The following is a 21,684-nucleotide window of genomic DNA, read 5'->3' on the forward strand; positions in this document are numbered from 1 at the left end:
ACACCTCTGGCCGCCCCTGCACCCACTGCCGCACCAAGGCCTGGCCTTGTTGGCCTTGTCTGGAATACGGTCCTGGTTCCCGTTAGGGAGATTCCCCCTCTCAATTTGTCTTGCTTATGCCTCGTACACACGGTCAGACTTTTGACCGTGCAAAAGTCCGCCGTGAGTCCGTCGGAAGTCAGAAGGAAAGATAGAGAACAGGTTCTCTATCTAAGGTGCGTCAGACTTCCGGCAAAAAAAGTCAGATGGAGGCTACACACGGCCTGACTTTTTTTCTCGGAAAGTCCGGCCGTGTGTAGCCTCCATCTGACTTTTTGTGTGTACGAGGCATTACTGTTATAAAGAGGACGAAAGTTCCAAATTTTGGGTTGACGACATACCGCGTTTCCCCCCGAAAATAAGGCCTACCCCGAAAATAAGACCTAGCGTTATTTTCCAGGAGGGCTGCAATATAAGCCCTACCCCCGAAAATAAGCCCTAGTACAGTGATGGCGAACCTTGGCACCCCAGATGTTTTGAAACTACATTTCCCATGATGCTCAACTACATTGAAGACTGCATGAGCTTCAAGGGAAATGGAGTTCCAAAACATCTGGGGTGCCAAAGTTCTCCATCACTGCCCTAGTTTAACCACTTAATCACCGCCTCATCGCCGAATTACGGCTCCAAGCGGTTCCTTAACTCTGGGAGGACGTCCATGGACGTCCTCCCAGAATCGCGCTCCCGGGAGTGGGGCGCGCACACGGGAGTGTTCGCATCACGGATCACAGTAAATTGCCGCTGATAGCAGCTGTTTACCACGTGATCGCTCTGTCCAATGACGGAGCGATAACATGTAAACAAACCGGCATCATTTGATGACGCCGGTTCCTCCCTCCTCTCTCTGTACCGATCGTTACAGTGTGAGAGAAGAGAGTGGGTGTCTGCCGCGCTGTGGGCTGGATCTGTGACTATTGCAGTCACAAATCCAGCCATCCCTGCAATACCCTGCGCAATACTCTGCAATACCCCCTGCGCAATACTCTGCAATACCCCCTGCGCAATACTCTGCAATACCCCCTGCGCAATACTCTGCAATACCCCCTGCGCAATACTCTGCAATACCCTCTGCGCAATACTCTGCAATACCCCCTGCGCAATACTCTGCAATACCCCCTGCGCAGTACCCTAGGACACACGCAAAACCCCTTCAGCGCCCCCTACAGGTTAACCTCTTCACTTCCGTTGGAGGAAAACATTTTTATATATATATTTTTATATATATATATATATATATTTAAAATGTTTTTTTTTTATATATTTTTTTATATATATATATTTCTATTATAGCAAAAAGTAAAAAATATTGTTTTTTTTTTTCAAAATTGTCGCTATTTTTTTGTTTATAGCGCAAAAAAATAAAAACCGCAGAGGTGATCAAATACCACCAAAAGAAAGCTCTATTTGTGGGAAAAAAAGGACGCAAATCCTTGTTTGGGAGCCACGTCGCACGACCGCGCAATTGTCAGTTAAAGCGAAGCAGTGCCGAATCGCAAAACGTGGCCGGTCTTTGGCCAACTAAATGGTCCGGGGCTGAAGTGGTTAAGTAAACAATTAGCTAGATTCAGGTAGGGCGGCTTAACTCTGTGCGGGCGTAGCGTATGTGATTTACGTTACGCCGCCGCAATTTAGAGAGGCAAGTGCTGTATTCACAAAGCACTTGCTCCGTAAGTTGCGGCGGTGTAGCGTAAATTGGCCGGCGTAAGCCCGCCTAATTCAAATGTGGAAGAGGTGGGCGTGTTTTATGGAAATGAATCGCGACCCCACGTAAATGACGCTTCGAACGAACGGTGCATGCGCCGTCCGTGGACGTATCCCAGTGCGCATGCTCGACATCACATCGCAAATAGTCAATGCTTTCGACGTGAACGTAACTTACGCACAGCCCTATTCGCGTACGACTTACACAAACGACGTAAACTACGGAAAATTCGACGCTGTCCCGACGTCCATTCTTAACATTGGCTACGCCTCATATAGCAGAGGTAAATTTACGCCGGAAAAAGCCTTACGTAAACGGCGTATCTTACATGCGACGGGCGAGCGTAGGTTCGTGAATAGGCGTATCTACGCCATTTACATATTCTCGGCGTAAATCGACGTACACGCCCCTAGCGGCCAGCGTAAATATGCAACTAAGATACGACGGCGTTGGAGACTTACGCCGGTCGTATCTTAGCAACATTTAAGCGTATCTCAATTTGAGCATACGATGGCGCGGATTCGGACTTACGATGGCGTATCTATTGATACGCCCGTCGTAAGTCTTTCTGAATCTAGCCCATTGTATTTATTTTTTTCAAAATTCTCTGTCCAAAGAAAGCTCTATTTGTGCGGAAAAAAATTCTCTAAATTACATTTTTTGCAGGACCGCGCAATTGTTAAAGTAACGCAGTGCCAAAAAGCTAAAAATGTCCTGGTCATGATGGCGGGGGGTAAATCTTCCGGGGGGGTCAAGTGGTTGAAACTTTAATACTGAGAGTTGGGCAGTAAAAAAAAGAAAAATCCCAGCCTTTTCTTTTTTTTTTTCTTTTGCGTTGATATTTTCCCGTAATGCTTAATCTCTCGGTAACTTCTCCCGGCGTTTGTTTTACCAGCACCTCGGCGCTCTTCAAAAATAGACACACATTGAAGATAATTACGCCTGTTGCATTTTTAAAACTTTAATTTTCTTTTAATTTAAGTAAACGAGCGACATTTCAATAATGAACTTTAATTAGCTGCTTAAAAATGTTTTCGCTTAGCTGATAATCGATATTTGTTTTGTTTCATTGTCTTCCTGCAGCTGAGCACAGAGAACAGAGAATTCTTGTTCTGTCTCGGCAACGATTGTGCAGCACAAATGCCGGAACAACTTCATAGAAGGAACATTTCTAACCGTAATGGTTGGGGGGGGGGGGGGGGGGCTTAGCTGTTCCAGTTGTATAGTTAGGTTGAAAAAAAACATAAAGGGCCAGATCCACAGCCCCGCAGCGCAACGTAACTTAACAGATTTAAGTTACACTGCCGCAAATTTCCTAAGTTACCGTATTTATCGCGGTATAACGCGCTCCCGCGTATACCGCGCACCCCCAAAGTGACCCGAATTCCTGTGGAAAAAAAGTTTTTTAGTTTTTTTGTACTTACAGTCTTGGTGTCTTGCGCGGCGTTCATCGGGGGCCTCGTCGGGTCCGGCGTTCGTCTGCGGCTTCGGGCGTCCGTCTTCGGCGGGTCGGGTGCCCTTTTCGGCGGGTCGGGTGTCCTCTTCGGCGGGTCCGGCGTCCTCTTCGGCGGGTCCGGCGTCCTCGCGTCCTCCCCGCTCGTTTCCCGCCACAAGTTTTGAATACTGCGCCGGCATATACCGAGCGCAGTACACTCGAGAATCTTCGGGCAGGCTCGGCAACTGTCGCGCTGACGTCCTGTACGTACAGGACGTCAGTGCGAGAGGCGCCGAGACGCAGTATTCAAAACTTGTGGAGGGAAAGCGGGTATCGGCGTATACCGCGCACCCACGATTTTCAGGGCAAAATAGTGCGCAGTATACGCCGATAAATACGGTAGGTATCGATCCACAACACACTTACCTGGAAATTTGCGGCGGTGTAACTCAAATCCGTCCGGCACAAGGCGTTCCTAATCTAATGGGGCGAGTCCCATTTAAATTAGGCGCGCTCCCGCGCCGGACGTACTGCGCATGCTTGTGACGCAAATTTCCCGACGTGCTTTGCGCGACGTGACGTCATTTTTTGATCGGTGCGGCGCGTAGCGTATTTCCGTATTCCCGTACGGCTTACGCAATCGACGTAAAATTTAAAAATTCGACGCGGGAAGGACGGCCATACTTTACACAGCAGTACGCCTGCTGTGTAAAAGTAGGGCTGGTTTACAAAAGTGTAACTAAGCGACAGGGAAACTAACGTAGCGGCGACGTAGCGAAGGCGAAAAAGCTTTGAGGATCGACGTAACTCCTCATTAGCATACCCGACGCGTAATTTCGACGATGGATGCCCCCAGCGGCGGTCGCGGTACTGCATCCTTAAGATCCGGCAGTGTAAAACTATTACACCTGCCGGATCTTCTGCCTATCTTTTGGAAACTGATTCTGTGGATCAGTTCCAAAGATAGAAACAGGGATACGCAGGCGGAACAGCAGATCCGCCGGCGTATCCCTTTTGAGGATCTGGCCCAAAGTCCATAAAGTTCGACTGATAGAGAAAAAGGAATGAATTAATCCTGAAATTAAAAACCTGAGCAACGCTTAACCCCAAAGCAGCCGCTGATTACATTGGGTTCTTCTGTCCTCTGGAGGAACCCCCACCTTGGTACCTTGAAATCTCACCGACAGGGCTGGACTGGGACTAAAATTTGGCCCTGGACTTCATCCAGACTGGCCCACTTTGACAGGTCTCTCCCATGGCGGCCGGACAACTGCCGCCCCCCCCTGCAGCACCCGCTAAATGCGCTCCGCCTCTGGACACAGACAAGGAGGAGGTAGGGGAGCACTTTAGAGCTTCGGCGCCCCCACCCATGCGGCACCTGCACCCGCATGATTGGCCCTGGGCAGGCAATACTTTTGGTAATTATAGTGATATAGCTAGATTCACAAAGAGTTAAGCCGGCGTATCAGTAGATACGCCGTCGTAACCCTGAATCTGCGCCGTCGTATATTTAAGTGTATTCTCAAATTGAGATACACTTAAATGTAGCTAAGATAGGACGGCCTGCGCCGTCGTATCCTAGCTGTCTAGTTCCGCCGGCCGCTAGGGGCGCGAACGCTGATTTACGCCTAGAATGCGTAAATCAGCGAGATACGCCTATTCACGAACGTACGATTGCCCGTCGCAGTAAAGATACGCCGTTTACGTAAGGCGTTTTCAGGCGTAAAGTTAGTCGAACAAATAGCTGGCCTAGCCAATGTTAAGTATGGACGTCGTTCCCGCGTAGAATTTTGAAAATTTTACATCGTTTGCGTAAGTCGTCCGTGAATGGGGCTGGACGTAATTTACGTTCACGTCGAAACCAATAAGTCCTTGCGGCGTACTTTGGAGCAATGCACACTGGGATATGTCCACGCCGCCGCCGTAACTTAGGAGGCAAGTGCTTTGTGAATACAGCACTTGCCTCTCTGACATACGGCGGCGTAGCGTAAATACGATACGCTACCATGGCTCAAAAATACGCCGCCCTACGTGAATCCAGCTATTAGTCTTTTGTCTTCCATTTCAAGTTGTAACTTTAAAACATTATATCTGACATAACCTCATGTAAGGACAATAATACTTGTAGTATATATTTTCACACATGCATATGTATATATCATATATAGATAAAGAAACAAAAATAAATAAAAACAATATATAAGAATATAGAAGAAAATAAAAGAGTATAAGAAAAACATTTTAGTGGTTCTAATCATCACACAAAATAGGAATTTTAGTAACCTCCATCACAGGTTGAAGCTGTTATAGTTGCAAAGGGCGGGGCCAACTCAATATTGAACCCTACAGACTAAGGGTAGATCCACAAAGAAATGACGCCGGCGTATCTACTGATACGCCGGCGTAATTTCAAAATTCCCGCGTCGTATCTTGGTTTTGAATCCTCAAAACAAGATACGACGGCATCTCGGCTAGATCCGACAGGCGTACGTCTTCGTACGCCTTCGGATCTAAGATGCAATTTTTCGGCGGCCGCTAGGTGGCGTTCCCGTCGAAATCCGCGTCGAGTATGCAAATTAGCTATTTACAGCGATCCACGTACTTAAGTCGGCCCGCCGCTTTTTTTTTCTGTCGTTTGCGTTCGGCTTCTTCCGTCGTATAGTTAAAGCTGCTATACTGAGGCATACTCAATGTTAAGTATGGCCGTCCTTCCCGCGTACAATTTTGAATTTTTTACGTCATTTGCGTGAGTCGTTCGCGAATAGGAATTTGCGTAGAATGACGTCACCGTCGTAAGCATTGGCGGGTTCCGGTTTAATTTCGAGCATGCGCACTGGGATACCCCAAGGGACGGCGCATGCGCAGTTCCTAAAAAAAGTCGTTTACGTCGGGTCACGACGTATTAACATAAAGCACGCCCCCATTCGATCCATTTGAATTAAGCGCCCTTACGCCTCGAGAGATACCCTACGCCGCCGTAACTTACGGCGCAAATTCGTTGAGGATTCAAACCAACTAAAAGTAAGTTACAACGGCGTAGCGTATCTTAGATACGCTGCGCCCGGTGAAGATGTCTGTGGATCTGCCCCTAAGACTGGGATGCCATTAAAGTTCGTGGGCCAGATTCACGTAGATCAGCGGATCTATAGATCCGCTCGATCTACGTGATTTAAGATCCGCTCCCGCAAGTTTAAGAGGCAAGTGGCTAATTCACAAAACACTTACCTCCAAACTTGCGGCGGCGGATCCTAAATCCCCCGGCGGAATTCAAATTCCGCGGCTAGGGGGAGTGTACTATTTAAATCAGGCGCGTTCCCGCGCCGATTTAAATGCGCATGCGCCGTCCGGGGAATTTCCCCGGCGTGCATTGCTCCCACTGACGTCGCTAGGACGTCAGTGGTTTCGACGCTTACGTAAACGACGTCCATCCGTATTCTAGAACGACTTACGCAAACGACGTTAAAAAATTCAAATTCGACGCGGGAACGCCGGCTATACTTAACATTGACTGCGCCTGATAAAAGCAGGGGTAAGTATACGACGGGTACGCCGCTACGGAAACGTCGTAAGAAGACTGCGTCGGGTCCGCGTACGTTCGTGAATTTGCGTATCTCGCTGATTTACATATTATTCATGGTAAATCAGCGGGAACGCCCCCGGCGACATTTTTAAATTGAAAAAAAGATCCGACAGTGTAACACAGTTACACCTGTCAGATCTTAGCCCTATCTATGCGTATCTGATTCTATGAATCAGGCGCATAGATAGGACCAGTGTAAGTCAGAGATACGATGGTGTATCAGGAGATATCAGGAGATAATACACCGTCGTATCTCTTTGTGAATCTGGCCCCATGGGTGTGTGTAAATGCAGGCGTCCCAATACTTTTGGTAATTATAGCATTTGCCTGTGTAAAAGCGAGCGAAGGCCATGCTTTAGGCTGTGAGCAATTAGTAAGCCTAGACCAAGGGTCTCAAACTGGCAGCCCTCCAGCTGTTGCGAAACTACAAATCCCATAAGGCATTGCAAGGCTGACATTAACCCCTTCCCGACCGCCGCATGTACATATACGTCGGCAGAATGGCACGTACAGGCACATTGGCGTACCTGTACGTCCCTGCCTAGACGTGGGTCGGGGGTCCGATCGGGACCACCCCGCGACTTGCGGCGGTCGGGTCCCCTCGGGGAGCGATCCGGGACGACGGCGCGGCTATTTGTTTCTAGCCGGCTTCCCCGTGCTTCACTGTGGCTCTGCATCGATCGCGTCATTCCCTTATATAGGGAGACTCGATCGATGACGTCATTCCTACAGCCACACCCCCCTACAGTTGTAAACACACACACAGTGTACACCAAATCCTACAGCGCCCCCTGTGGTTAACTCCCAAACTGCAACTGTCATTTTCACAATAAAGAATGCAATTTAAATGCATTTTTTGCTGTGAAAATGACAAAAATCCCAAAAATGTGTCAAAATTGTCCGAAGTGTCCGCCATAATGTCGCAGTCACGAAAAAAATCGCTGATCGCCGCCATTAGTAGTAAAACAAAAAAAATTAATAAAAATGCAATAAAACTATCCCCTATTTTGTAAACGCTATACATTTTGCGCAAACCAATCGATAAACGCTTATTGCGATTTTTTTTACCAAAAATAGGTACAAGAATACGTATCGGCCTAAACTGAGGAAAAAAAAAATGTTTATATATGTTTTTGGGGGATATTTATTATAGCAAAAAGTAAAAAATATTGAATTTTTTTCAAAATTGTCGCTCTATTTTTGTTTATAGCGCAAAAAATAAAAACCGCCGAGGTGATCAAATACCACCAAAAGAAAGCTCTATTTGTGGGGAAAAAAGGACGCCAATTATGTTTGGGAGCCACGTCGCACGACCGCGCAATTGTCTGTTAAAGCGACGCAGTCCCAAACTGTAAAAACACCTTGGGTCTTTGGGCAGCAATATGGTCCGGGGCTTAAGTGGTTAACAAGCATGACTCCCACAGGCAGAGGCATGATGGGACTTGAAGTTTCGCAACAGCTGGAGGGGCCGCCAGTTTGAGCCCCCTTGGGCCATAGACTTAGAAGCAGATCCAGCAAAATATCTCTAACTCTCTAATACCGTAAATATGAAATTCTATATATTTATTTTCCTTTGTTTGGATAGCAGAACCACTTTAAATCACAGTTTGTTTTTTGGAGACTTGGCATAATCAACAAACAGTTTAGCATGTATAATGTAGAGCCGCTGATTTACAAGGTATAAGTTAAATGTATTACGGAGTTATGAGAATAGAAATATCTCAGCCTGTCCTATCTTAACTATGTCTATGCTGCAGCGCAGTTTTTACAATGCCTAATGCGTCATAAATTATTCACATTACGGTCATTTATGTAACCACTAAGGATCTTTTTTAATGAGAAAATACATTTTAAATAATAGCGCTTGAAGTTTTAATAGTTACTCCGGTCACGTGGCCCCGGCATGAGGAATATCTTAACTCCGAAACACTACAAGTTAATTATCCCCAAAGTAAGTCGGAATGATTTAACAAAATGTCGGCTCGCCAAAACCGCCTCAACGGTAGCGGGGCGCGGAGCTGGGGGCTGCGTAAGTTGCGGGCCGATTCCATGATTCACTTAAGCAGACAGCTTGGCATCGGAGACTGGTCTCGCGGGTGCCGGGAGAAACTAGAGAAGAAAAGTTTAACTAGATATCTGAGCAAAATAATAGAGATGTGAACATATAGAGTGACGGATTTATACAATTCAAGGGAAAAAATGGGGATGTTCCATATGCTATTTTTTTTCCAAGTCATACAATCTGATTAAATAAAGGTTTTATGTTGATGTGGTATGTCTTTCTTTTTTTTTTTTTCTTTTTTTACAGTTTGTCATGAATTTTTTCCCTATTAAATCTCTTAACCCTTTTGTAACCAAAAGACATTGAAGCCTAGATACCCAGGTACTATTTTGCAGTGTCAGAGCCCTGCTCTGCTTTTATTATAGCATGGCCAATGCACAATGTATTTATTTAACCACTTAAGCCCCGGACCAATATGAGGCCTAAAGACCCAAGGTGTTTTTACAGTTCGGGACTGCGTCGCTTTAACAGACAATTGCGCGGTCGTGCGACGTGGCTCCCAAATAAAATTGGCGTCCTTTTTTCCCCACAAATAGAGCTTTCTTTTGGTGGTATTTGATCACATCTGCGGTTTTTAGTTTTTGCGCTATAAACAAAAATAGAGCGACAATTTTGAAAAAAATTCAATATTTTTTACTTTTTGCTATAATAAATATCCCCCAAAAACATATATAAAATTTTTTTCCTCAGTTTAGGCCGATACGTATTCTTCTACCTATTTTTGGTAAAAAAAATCGCAATAATCGTTTATCGGTTGGTTTGCGCAAAATTTATAGCGTTTACAAAATAGGGGATAGTTTTATTGCATTTTTTTTTTTTTTAGTTTTTTTACTACTAATGGCGGCGATCAGCGATTTTTTTTCGTGACTGCGACATTATGGAGGACACTTTGGACAATTTTAAAACATTTTTGGGACCATTGTCATTTTCACAGCAAAAAATGCATTTAAATTGCATTGTTTATTGTGAAAATGACAGTTGCAGTTTGGGAGTTAACCACAGGGGGCGCTGTAGGAGTTAGGGTTCACTTTGTGTGTGTTTACTACTGTAGGGGGGTGTGGCTGTAGGTGTGACGTCATCGATCGTGTCTCCCCTATAAAGGGGATGACACGATCGATACGCCGCCACAGTGAAGCACGGGGAAGCTGTGTTTACACACGGCTCTCCCCGTTCTTCAGCTCCGGGGACCGATCGCCGCACTCGAGCGGCGATCGGGTCCGCGGGACCCGCGGTCCCGGTCCCGGAGCTTCGGACCGGGTCGCGAGAGCGCGCCGCGGGCGCGCGCCCGCGACCCACGGCTGGGTACAAGTACAGGACGTATATATACGTTGATGTGCCCAGCCGTGCCATTCTGCCAACGTATATGTGCAGGAGGCGGTCCTTAAGTGGTTAAAGTACCGTATTTATTGGTGTATAACACGCACCCTAACTTTGAGAGGGAAGTTTCAGGAAAAAAACTTTCCACGGCCCCCTGCGTATAACACACAGGCACAGTTTACCCTCCATTTTAAGGGTAAAAAAGTGAGTGTTATACGCCAATAAATACAGTAGGGGGTAGATTCACGTAGATCAGCGTTTCTTTGTGCGGGCGTAACGTATCCTATTTACGTTACGCCTCCGCAACTTTTACAGGCAAGTGCCGTATCCTTAAAAGTAAGTTGCGGCGGCGTAGCGTAAATAGGCCGGCGTAAGCCCGCCTAATTCAAATAGTGAAGAGGTGGGCGTGTGTTATGTAAATTAGGCTTGACCCGACGTGATTGACGGTTTTCCCGAACGGCGCATGCGCCGTCCGAAGAATTTCCCAGTGTGCATTGCTCCAAAGTACGCCGCAAGGACGTCATTGGTTTCGACATGAACGTAAATGACGTCCAGCCCCATTCACGGACGACTTACGCAAACGACGTAAAAATGTAAAAATTCGACGTGGGTCCGACGTCCATACTTAACATTGGCTGCGCCATCTTTTTGGTGGAATATCTTTAGGCCTGAAAACGCCTTACGTAAACGGCGTATCTTTACTGCGACGGGCAAGCGTACGTTTGTGAATAGGCGTGTCTCGCTGATTTACGCATTCTAGGCGTAAATCAGCGTACAGGCCCCTAGCGGCCGGCGTAAATAGACAGCTAAGATACGACGGCGTAGGAAGACTTACGCCGCTCGTATCTTAGCTAGATTTAAGTGTATCTCAATTTGAGAATACACTTAAATATATACGACGGCGCAGATTCGGAGTTACGACGGCGTATCTACTGATACGCCGGCGTAACTCTACGTGAATCTGGCTAAATGTATTTATTTAAAGTGCCGTATTAATTGGCATATAACACGCACAGGCGTATAACCAGCACCCTAACTTTAAGAGGGAAGTTTCAGGAAAAAAAAATCCACAGCCCCCTGCGTATAACACACAGGCACAGTTTACCCTCCATTTTAAGGGTAAAAAAGTGAGTGTTATACGCCAATAAATACAGTATATTTTTAGGTAAAATATTATTTTTGCTATTATTTTTAAAATGTATTTATTTATTACTATTATTATTATTAACCACTTAAGGACCGCCTAACGCCGATATACGTCGGCAGAATGGCACGGCTGGGCACAGGCACGTACAGGTACTGTCAAGTCACCTGTGGCCAGGTGACAAGTGCACCCCGTGAGGGTCAGGGATGCACCACAGGGTAGTGAACCCTATAGCCGACTGCTGCGATCAGAGAGGAAGTGAACCCAAGATCGCCTAGGGCGCGGAGTCTAAGACCCAGCTTTGTGTTCACCAGAGCCTCTAGTGGTGAGGATGGCCTTCGCCGCAGCTGGATCCAGGTCGCGACCCCTGGGATCCCCTAGGTCACGCTCCGCAGAGAGAGAGAGAGGAAGCAGCAGGCAGGACAAACGGAAGTGATGGGTAAGCAGAGGTCAGGGCAACAGGCAGACTAGGGTAACCGAGGGACAGGCTAAAGATCAAGGGCACAGGCAAACAGGAGAAGTCAGGTATGAGCCAAAAACGGTACACAGGACAGGAAGGTAATCGTAGCACACTGCAGACAAGAACTTGAGCTAACAACACGGTTGAACAGCACTGCAGGCCTGTAGTGCAATAGTTAATATAGACTTCCTGGGGATGGCCTGGGTGGCGCCATACAGGAAGGAGAGGAAATAAGAAGGTAACCAGAACAGAGTCAGGCCTCTAATGGACAGATGGACACAGGTAAGCTGCCGGACTATTGCATATCAATGACAGGTATGTCCAGCCGTGGGTCGCGCGCGCACGTGACCTGGTCCAAAGCTCCGTGACCGCTTAAGGGACCAGCACACGGCTATTTACGTTGGCACAATGGCTCCTGTGGGCAGATGGACGTACCTGTATGTCCCCTTTAACCACTTAAGGACCACCTAACGACGATATACGTCGGCAGAATGGCATGGCTGGGCACAGGCACGTAGCCTTTAAGAGCCCAGCCGTGGGTCACGCTAACATGCGACCCGGTCCGAAGCTCCGTGACCGCGCCCGTGGGACCCACGGACCCGATCGCCGCCGGTTTCCCGCGATCGGTCACAGGAGCTGAAGAACGGGGAGAGGTGTGTGTAAACACACCTTCCCCGTTCTTCACTGTGGCAATGTCAGTGATCGTCTGTTCCCTGATAAAGGGAACGACGATCACTGACGTCACACGTCCAGCCCCGCCCCCCTATAGTTAGAAACACATATGAGGTCCCACTTAACCCCTTCAGCGCCCCCCAGTGGTTAACTCCTAAACTGCAATTGTCATTTTCACAGTAATCAGTGCATTTTTATAGCACTTTTCTCTGTGAAAATGACAGTGGTCCCAAAAATGTGTCAAAATTGTCCGATGTGTCCGCCATAATGTCGCAGTCACGAAAAAAAATCACTGATCGCCGTCATTAGTAGTTAAAAATTATTAATAAAAATTACATAAAACTATCCCCTATTTTGTAAACGCTATAAATTTTGCGCAAAGCAATTGATAAACGCTTATTGCAATTTTTTTTACCAAAAATAGGTAGAAGAATACGTATCGGTCTAAACTGAAAAAAATATGTTTTTTATATCTTTTCTGGGGGATATTTATTATAGCAAAAAGTAAAAAATATTTGCATTTCTTTCAAAATCAGCAGCTACAAAAAGTGTAGCTGCTGACTTTTAATAAACAGACACTTACCTGTCCCGCGGTCCAGCGACGCGGCCACCCGGAGCGTCGCTCCTCTTCCCACCTCTCCGCCGTCGCCTCCATTCACATTGTGGGCACCCGGGCCGTGACAGCTTCCGGCGAGTTATGCTGCGCTCTATGAATGGACAGGCGATCTCCTGGGACTTGTGACGTGTCCCAGGAGATCGCCTAAAGGGAGGGGCTGCCTAAGGCAAGAGGAGGAGTCTCCTAGGCGGTCCTTGGGCGGAAGGGTCATGGTCAGGGTTAGGGCTTAGGGTCCGGGTTAGGGTTTAGGGTTGGGGTTGGGGTTAGGGGTTAGGGTTGGGGATAGGGTTAGGGTTGGGGTTGGGCTTAGGGGTTAGGGTTGGGGTTGGGGATAGGGTTAGGGGTTAGGGTTGGGGTTAGGGTTGGGGTTAGGGTTGGGGTTAGGGTTGGGGTTAGGGTTGGGGATAGGGTTAGGGGTTAGGGTTAGGGGTTAGGGTTGGGGTTAGGGTTGGGGTTGGGCTTAGGGGTTAGGGTTGGGGTTGGGGATAGGGTTAGGGGTTAGGGTTGGGGTTGGGGTTAGGGTTGGGGATAGGGTTAGGGTTGTGGTTAGGGTTGGGGTTAGGGTTGGGGATAGGGGTTGGGGTTAGGGGTTAGGGTTAGGGTTTCCCATTGAAGAATATGGCTAGGACTCAGGAATTGGAACAGGGACCTCCCCCATAGGTCAGAAGGCGGGTTCCCAAAGGTCACAGGGCATGGCTGACCCACCCCCACCAAAGTGTACCGTCTACCCCAACTAAGTCGGGGAATGAACAAGTCAGGGAATGAACAAGTCGGGGTCCCTATGGACCACTCCTACCGAAGTCCCCCCCCCAACAAAAAGGCATGCCAAATGTGGCATGTAAGGGGGTGAGGGGTGCTTAGAGCGGAAGCATTAAAAACGCGAGTTAAAAAATGCAAAAAAACGCGCCTGAAAACCGCATCAACCGCAACTGCATAGATGTGAACCTTGCTTTGGAGTGTCCTCGCTGATAATGCACTGAGGTGACCTTATTTATCTGCAGTCACCGGTCGGTAATTGTTTGTTTATTCCTCCCTCGGCTGCCTGGACAGGTCCCTATAGCCAGCGCGAGGTCACGCCGCCGCCGTGTCCTGATTCATCGCGGTGTCGCCGGTGTCTCGAGTAAGCAAAATAACAATTATACCGGAATAAATTGGATTCCTTTCAAAAGAGATCTATTGCCAAAATGTGCGCACGCCTTTCTCTCGGTTGCGCGGGTGCCAAAAAAAAAGGTGACAGCGCCCACTCCTGCGGATTGCGTCTTTCAGGCGCTGGGTAAAGTTATGGCTTCTATTAGTTACAGGACCGCGTGACGCTCAGGCCCCCACACTAGAGTTTATTGGCTCTCAATAAAGGGAAGGAGAGCTGGATGTGGGATCTTCGTCTCGTTTCGCCCTCGTCGGTGACCTTGCGCGGCTCGCTTTGATGAGAAGCAACTCCTTCAGATACTGCCAAGCGGAGTGAAGAACGGAGAAATAGATGAGAATAATGTGCAGCCGGGGTGGTGAGTAAACCCGACTCCTCGCTGGGCTGTAACTCACGACTTCGCCGTCTGCGCTTTTCTCTCATTGTAGTAATAAAAATAATATTCGTTAATGTAGCGTATTCACTGATAGGGAATCGGCACATTCTGTAGTTCCCTATTGAGTAGCCATTCGTCGGTTGCTGCTGTAGGTCACAGGGGGCCTCAAATTGGCTGCCCTCCAGCTGTTGCTGCCAGTAACACACTGGGCCAGATTCATCAAGGGGATACGACGGCGGATCTCCTGATCCGCCGTCGTATCTCTGAGATCCGACGGTCGGATCTATGCGACTGATTCATAAGAATCAGTTCCGCATAGATCTCCCTTAGATCCGACTGGTGTAATTGACTTACACCAGTCGGATCTTAGGCTGCAATCTACCACCGGCCGCTAGGTGTCGTCGCATTTTTTTACGCGTCGGATATGCAAATGAGGAGAACCGCCGATTCAAGTCCGAACGCCCCCCCCCCCGTCGCTTTTTTTTAACGACGTTTGCGTTCGGATTTTTCCAGCGGATAGTTACCCCTGCTATATCAGGGGTAGCTAATGTTAAGTATGGCCGTCGTTCCCGCGCCGAGATTCAAATTTTTACGTCGTTTGCGTAAGTCGATCGGGAATACGGATGGCCGGAATTTACGTAGCCGCCGAAAACAATGACTTCCTAGTGACGTCATTTGGAGCATGCGCACTGGGAAATTTCGCCGGCGGCGCATGCGCAGTTAAATCGGCACGGTAACGCGCCTGATTTAAATTGTACACTCCCCCTAGCCGCGGAATTTGCATTCCGCCAGGGGAGTTTCGATCCGCCGGTGCAAGTTTCGAGGTAAGTGCTTGGTGAATACTGCACTAGCCTCGCTATTTTTTTGCTGCTGTGAGCTGTCTGTTAAGCACCATACACACTATCAGTTTTCCTGTCAGTTTTCTCTTCAGGTTTACCAAAACCATGTAGTACAAGGACCCGCCTGATTGCATTCAAATTGAAACGCTTAAAGTGGAGGTTCACCCTATAAAAAATTTCTAACACTACATCCAGCACCGTGCTGCATATAAAATGACACAGCGCGTCACGACGAAAGAAGCTTGGGTCAGCACGGCTCTATTCGGCGCCGGTGCGCAGGCGCCGAATAGAGCCGAGCCGAGCTTCCTTCGGGAAGTCGTGACGCGCTGTGTGCGCGGTCGTTTAGCATGTCAATTGATTGGCATGTCAATAGGAACGCCCACTCCCGCGGGATTCCCTACCCGGACTGTGGACTAGGGACTATGTATTATGCAGAATGGACTGTGTACTACAGACTATGTATTATGGACTAAGTACTATGGAGTATGAACTGAGTATTATGGACTAGGTACTATGGTCTAGATCAGTGATGGCGAACGCGTGGCACGCGTGCCGCTCCCGGCACGGCAAGCCGTTTCGGTGGGCACGCCACACGCCATGAAAAATTGATAAACACACACTGAAATCCATTCGTCCCCACCGCACCGCAAACTACAACTCCCACAGTTCTCTACTGCTATTGATGAAATGTCCGTGTGGGAGTGACAAAGAAGAAACTCCCTGGGTGACGTTCGTGCGTGCGTGCGCACGCACGCTGATCCAATCAAAGAAGCTGTCTCATCCACACCGCATCCACCATCAAACAAATCAGCGGTGATGTGACTGGGAGCACACGCGGCTGGAATCAGAGGAGCCTTTCGGCGGGAATGAGCTGCTGGAGCAAGGTCAGACACTGGGAGACAGGAGTTAATGTGGAGTGTTATCTTGTTAGTCCTAAGCCTGCCCCACTCTCAGATATCAGGTGCTAGCTCAAACAATCAATTGTGCAAAAAGAACAGCCTCATTGGGAAATGTTGTGCCCCATCATTGGTGTTATGCAGCCTCATTATTGGTTTCATTAGGAAACCTTGTGCCCCATCATTGTTGTCATCATTGTGCCTCATTATTGGTGTCATTGTGCCTCATTATTGGTGTCATTGGGAAACATTGTGCCCCATTTTTTGTCATCATTGGTGTCATTGTGCCTCATTATTGGTGTCATTAGGAAACATTGTGCCCCATCATTGGTGTCATCATGCCTCATTATTGGTTTCATTAGGAAACCTTGTGCCCCATCATTGTTGTCATCATTGGTGTCATTGTGCCTCATTATTGGTGTCCTTAGGTAACATTGTGCCTCATTATTGGTGTCATTGTGCCTCATTATTGGTGTCATTGGGAAACATTGTGCCCCATCATTATTGTCATCATTGGTGTCATTGTGCCTCATTATTGGTGTCCTTAGGGAACATTGTGCCCCATCATTGGTGTCATCATGCCTCATTATTGGTTTCATTAGGAAACCTTGTGCCCCATCATTGTTGTCATCATTGGTGTCATTGTGCCTCATTATTGGTGTCCTTAGGTAACATTGTGCCTCATTATTGGTGTCATTGTGCCTCATTATTGGTGTCATTGGGAAACATTGTGCCCCATCATTATTGTCATCATTGGTGTCATTGTGCCTCATTATTGGTGTCCTTAGGGAACATTGTGCCTCATTATTGGTGTCTTTGTGCCTCATTATTGGTGTCATTAGGAAACATGTGCCCCATCATTGGTGTCATAGTGCCTCATTATTGGTGTCATTGCATGTGTCAAGTAGGTGAGTGTAATGGTCAGGTAGGTGAGTGTAATGGTCAGGTAGGTGAGTGTAATGGTCAGGTAAGTGAGTGTAATGGTCAGGTAGGTGAGTGTAATGGTCAGGTAGGTGAGTGCAATGGTCAGGTAAGTGAGTGTAATGGTCAGGTAGGTGAGTGTAATGGTCAGGTAGGTGAGTGTAATGGTCAGGTAGGTGAGTGTAATGGTCAGGTAAGTGAGTGTAATGATCAGGTAGGTGAGTGTAATGGTCAGGTAGGTGAGTGTAATGGTCAGGTAGGTGAGTGTAATGGTCAGGTAAGTGAGTGTAATGGTCAGGTAGGTGAGTGTAATGGTCAGGTAGGTGAGTGTAATGGTCAGGTAAGTGAGTGTAATGGTCAGGTAGGTGAGTGTAATGGTCAGGTAGGTGAGTTTAATGGTCAGGTAGGTGAGTGTAATGGTCAGGTAGGTGAGTGTAATGGTCAGGTAAGTGAGTGTAATGGTCAGGTAGGTGAGTGTAATGGTCAGGTAGGTGAGTGTAATGGTCAGGTAGGTGAGTGTAATGGTCAGGTAGGTGAGTGTAATGGTCAGGTAAGTGAGTGTAATGGTCAGGTAGGTGAGTGTAATGGTCAGGTAGGTGAGTGTAATGGTCAGGTAAGTGAGTGTAATGGTCAGGTAGGTGAGTGTAATGGTCAGGTAGGTGAGTTTAATGGTCAGGTAGGTGAGTGTAATGGTCAGGTAGGTGAGTTTAATGGTCAGGTAGGTGAGTGTAATGGTCAGGTAGGTGAGTGTAATGGTCAGGTAAGTGAGTGTAATGGTCAGGTAGGTGAGTGTAATGGTCAGGTAGGTGAGTGTAATGGTCAGGTAGGTGAGTGTAATGGTCAGGTAGGTGAGTGTAATGGTCAGGTAGGTGAGTGTAATGGTCAGGTAGGTGAGTGTAATGGTCAGGTAGGTGAGTGTAATGGTCAGGTAGGTGAGTGTAATGGTCAGGTAGGTGAGTGTAATGGTCAGGTAGGTGAGTTTAATGGTCAGGTAGGTGAGTGTAATGGTCAGGTAGGTGAGTTTAATGGTCAGGTAGGTGAGTGTAATGGTCAGGTAGGTGAGTGTAATGGTCAGGTAAGTGAGTGTAATGGTCAGGTAGGTGAGTGTAATGGTCAGGTAGGTGAGTGTAATGGTCAGGTAGGTGAGTGTAATGGTCAGGTAGGTGAGTGTAATGGTCAGGTAGGTGAGTGTAATGGTCAGGTAGGTGAGTGTAATGGTCAGGTAGGTGAGTGTAATGGTCAGTGTATGTTGCACAATGCATTCCTGATCCCTGCAGTCTGAGCGAATCTGGCAGAATCGTACATTTCTAGTCCCTTAGGGCTCATTTAGAGAGGGATGATCAGTCCCATCCTCTGTACAGAGCCGCTGGCAGGTTTAATTCTGTGTTGGCACTTTGCAAGAAATAAATTGCTCTTGTGTCGCGGTTTGGGCACTCGGGCTCAAAAAGGTTCGCCATCACTGGTCTAGATGCTATATACTTAGGACCATGGACTAGGTACTATGAACTGGGTACTATGGACTACGTGCTATAGAATAAGGACTATGGACTAGGTACTATTTACTATGGACTAGGTACTGTAGGCTGTAGACTAGGGACTATGTATTATGGAATATGAACTTGATACTACAGACTGTGTACTACGGACTATGTACTAACTATGGACTATGAACTGGGAAATATGGACAAGGTAATATGTACTATGGACTAGGTACTATGAACTGCATACTATGGGCTATGTACTATAGATTACAGACTATGCACTAGGTACTTGTTACTATGGACCTATAGACTGTGGACTATGAACTAGGTATTATGGACTTGGCACTAGATACTATGGACTTGGGACTATGAACTAGGTACTATGGACTAAGAACTATGTACTATGCGCTAGGCACTATATGGACTAGGTACTATGAACTATGAACGAAGTACTATTAACTTGGGATAATAGACTTTGAACTAGGTACTATGGACTAGGTACTATATGCTAGGGACTTGGGACTATGAACTAGGCACTATGGACTTGGGATGGTAGACTTTGGATTAAGTACTATGGACTAGGTACTATGTAGTATGGACTTGAGATTATAGACTTTGGACTAGGTACTATGGACTTGGGACTAGGTACTATGGACTATAGACTAGGTACTATGGACTTGGGATGATAGACTTTTTGACTAGCTAATATGGACTAGGTACTATGTACTATGGACTTGGGACTAGGTACTATGGACTTGTGGACTATGAACTAGGTACTTTGGACTAGGTATTATGCACTAGGTACTATGGACTATGTACTGTGGACTTGGAATGATAGACTTTGGATTAAGTACTATGGACTAGGTACTATGGACTATGGATTTGAGATTATAGACTTTGGACTAGGTACTATGTACTATGGACTTGGGACTAGGTACTATGGACTTGTGGACTATGAACTAGGTACTATGGACTAGGTATTATGCATTAGGTACTATGGATTTGAGATGATAGGCTATGGACTAGGTACTTTGGACTAGGGATGATAGACTTTGGACTAGGTACTATGGACTCGCTACTATGGACTCGGTACTATGTACTATGGACTTGGAATGATAGACTTTGGACTAGGTACTATGTACTATGGACTTGGGACTATATACTAGGTACTATGGACTAAGGACTAGGGACTAGGAACTAGGGACTATGGACTTGGGACTGTGGACTAGATACTAGCTACTATGGACTCGGTACTATGTATTATGGACTTGGAATGATAGACTTTGGACTAGATACTATGTACTATGGACTTGGGACTGTGGACTAGATACTATGTACTATGGACTTGGGACTGTGGACTAGATACTATGTACTATGGACTAGGGACTTGGGACTATGAACTAGGAACTAGGGGCCTGATCCACAAAAGGGTTACGCCGTCGTATCCCTGTTTCTATCTTTGGAACTGATCCACAGAATCAGTTTCCAATAGATAGGCAGAAGATCCGGCATGTGTAAGGGACTTACACTGTCGGATCTTAGGATGCAGTACCGCATCCGCCGCTGGGGGCATTTCTCGTCTAAATCCAGCGTCGGGTATGCAAATTAGCACTTACGGAGATCCACAAAGCTTTTAAGCTTTGTTTTTTCTCCGTAAGTATTAGTTTGCCGTCGCAATATTAGGGCTGCTTTTACAAGGCCTAAACTGTTTACACCTTGTAAAAGTAGACCCTTCTATCCCGCGTCGCTGTAATTTTTTTTTTTTAATGTTTTTTTTTCCCGCCGCAACTCGTTTATTTATTTTTTTACGCCCGTCGCGATTCTCAAAACCCGGCGCAACGTAAAACCGCGCAAAGCACGTCGGGAAAATGACGTCGGGAGCATGTGCAGTACGTCCGGCGCGGGAGCGCGCCTAATTTAAATGGGACTCGCCCCATTAAATTAGGAACGCCTTGCGCCGGACGGATTTAAGTTACACCGCTCAAAATTTCTAGGTAAGTGCTTTGTGGATCGGGCACTTTGCCCAAAAATTTGCGGCGGTGTAACCTAAATAGGCTGTGGATCTGGCCCTATGGACTTGGGATGACAGACTTTGGATTAAGTACTATGGACTAGGAACTATGGACTTGAGATTATAGACTTTGGACTAGGTACTATGGACTATGGACTTGGGACTAGGTACTATGGACTATGGACTTGGGACTAGGTACTATGGACTATGGACTTGGGACTAGGAACTATGGACTATAGACCAGGTACTATGGACTATAGACTAGGTACTATGGACTTGGGATGATAGACTTTTTGACTAGCTAATATGGACTAGGTACTATGTACTATGGATTTGCGACTAGATACTATGGACTTGGAACTATGAACTAGGTATTATGCACTAGGTACTATGGACTATGTACTGTGGACTTGGGATGATAGACTATGGACTAGGTACTATGTACTATGGACTTGGGACTATGGACTAGAAACTATGGACTATGACCTAGGTACTATGGACTAGGGACTTGGGACTATGGACTAGGAACTAGATACTATGGACTTGGGACTGTAGACTAGATACTAGCTACTATGGACTCGGTACTATGTATTATGGACTTGGAATGATAGACTTTGGACTAGACACTAGATACTATGGAGTAGGGACTATGGGCCATGTATTGGGCATAGAGAAGGGCACATGACTGCAACTAACATGCATTGCTCATTCCAAGCAAATGGAAGTAAAGGGAAATATGAGAGGCGTGGGACCAATGTGTAGTGGGTCTGTATGGATTATTTTTGGAGAAAAAATAAACCTGTTTGCCGTTGTTTCTGTCCTTTACATGGCGGAATGATGGGATTAGTAGTCTTCACAAGAAAGATAAGGATGTTTGTGCTTTCTTTTTAGCTCACAGGACACTGGATTCCTGGCAGGACCAACAGGTATTTTTAGGAATTTCTGTACTTGCTGAAAAAATGTGCTTAGTCTGAAAAAAGCAAAACTAA

The sequence above is a fragment of the Rana temporaria genome, chromosome 10 (assembly GCF_905171775.1).
Source record: "Rana temporaria chromosome 10, aRanTem1.1, whole genome shotgun sequence".
NCBI lineage: Eukaryota > Metazoa > Chordata > Amphibia > Anura > Ranidae > Rana > Rana temporaria.